The 1947-nt window shown below is 47.1% G+C and overlaps 1 protein-coding gene across 7 annotated transcripts in view; it reads right to left on the reverse strand.

The window, feature by feature from the left end:
* Positions 1-1947, reverse strand: part of tnikb (TRAF2 and NCK interacting kinase b) — a 38873-nt gene that overhangs the window by 34858 nt on the left and 2068 nt on the right. The gene's annotated exons all lie outside the window — the stretch shown is intronic.

Raw genomic sequence — 1947 nt, forward strand, 5'->3', positions numbered from 1 at the left:
ACTGGGGAGGATTCAAATAACACGTGGAAGGTTTAGCATTGACTTTGGAACATTATACTCAGCCATGATATCCTCAAGAATGCTCATATACCCAAACGTAAGTGATTAATTTAGGAAGTTAAATAATCAAGGGTCCTTAATCAAGAGTGGAGCGTGTGACACCCACTCCACATCACCCACCGGGAGTGATGCACGCGCGTTTGTAAGCAGAAAGACGTGCCGATAGTTCACACATCAATTTACCAATATTCATAGTGTTTAAAGTGATTGTCAGACTCCAACTCTCTAAGCAAATCGGTCCCCTAGACATCCACAAGACCTAAAAAGAGCTTTCTCTAAAGAACACAGGCCCTGACACACACTTGTTCAGGCATGCTGGGAAGAGCAGAAGCTTTTAGCTCAACTGCTACAGGCCTACAAAACAATGAAAAGCCTAGAGGGGCTTTTGACTAATAGTCTATATGTGTGAATAAGTCTGACCTAATGACAAAGGGCCTTTATGGTAATTACAAGCACATACCTGCCCAAAAGAGCAACACTATGCCTGTGTTACTAGATAAGGAAGAGAATGGGGGGGGGGGGGGGGGGGGGGGGGGTTGACACTGACCAATAAGTGAAGAGTCCTTTCTAAAAGGAGAAACGAATTATCAACATAATTTTCCAAATGTCATTAAAAGGTCATTAAACACTTTTAAACTCACAGCACAGCCTATTCTGACCGATACCTCTTTCAGCACTCTGCCCACAAGATATCAGCACCCTTGCGCAAGGCAAGAGATGAGAGATTTTCTCCCCCCCGAAGAGAGCAGCTGTCTTGTATGAGTTGCACAAACCAACATAGGTCTCTGAGCACTCGTTCCTTGCATAAATCAAACCAACGAGCAGGTGCTCTAATTTGGGACCAATTACAGATGCATATTAGCTCGTTACACCTCTGAGCCAGTCCAGTCAACGCCGCTTCCCCATCGCCTGACTGGCCTGGATCAAGCAGGCGCAAGTGTCACACCGGCCACCCACCACGGTCCATCCTGACGCCGGCCGGTTGCACCTTGTGAAGTCTCGAGCTTGTCAGAAAGGGCCCTATCCCGGAAATCTGTGGCAACAACGGTGTTAACAGACCAGAGTGGGTTGGGGTGCTTGAGGGTTTGAAGCGTTCTGGCTTTGATACCTGCCAGTCAAGCGCAAAACCCAAACCTGTACCGTAGCACCACGCTGATGTCCAAAGTACCACCGGCCAGTACGAAATGGACAAGACAAACATGACCAAAGGTCTGACACGTAGCTCAACATATGACAGAGACATGTGCTCTTTCAGCATTCATTATTGATGGGGCCAACAGCCATTCTGGCCTTTCGCTGGTCCTCTTTCATGCTATTTTCCGAACATACTGAATGCACTCTTGGCTCCGCGTTTGGACTAAAGACAGCGCGCTCCAGCAAACAGATGCGCTCACATCATCCATGCGGCATACGCGTACGGATGTCATTTTTAAAGTCCCAGCTGGTATCTGGAACAAAAAGGACCATGCCTTCCCAGGATTAGCTCAGAGGTGTATGGTTAAAGAACATGGCGAACACACCGGGTCTTAGCGGGTGCGGCCTTGTTGTGCTACTGTTATCTGAAAGTCTCTCTCATCGACAAAAACAGGATTCTGGCTTTAGACAGACTTTATTTTTGTCTCTAGGCCACTGAGATCATACAGAGGTGCTTCACAAGGAGCAAAGTAGTTCAAACTTTGCTACCAAGGCAAATCTTAACTAATGAATTTGTGCTACAATTTTTACATGTAGAGGAACCAAACATAGCAGGTAAACCCTTTTAAAAAAAAAACCTGCATTCCACCAGAAGGCAGGGACGGCTGCACCAACCCCGCTGTTACGATCCGTACAAGCCAAACGCCTAACACAGATACGCTTTCCCAGTGAGGCAAGGCCATGCATCCGGCA

The sequence above is a fragment of the Brachyhypopomus gauderio genome, chromosome 7 (assembly GCF_052324685.1).
Source record: "Brachyhypopomus gauderio isolate BG-103 chromosome 7, BGAUD_0.2, whole genome shotgun sequence".
NCBI lineage: Eukaryota > Metazoa > Chordata > Actinopteri > Gymnotiformes > Hypopomidae > Brachyhypopomus > Brachyhypopomus gauderio.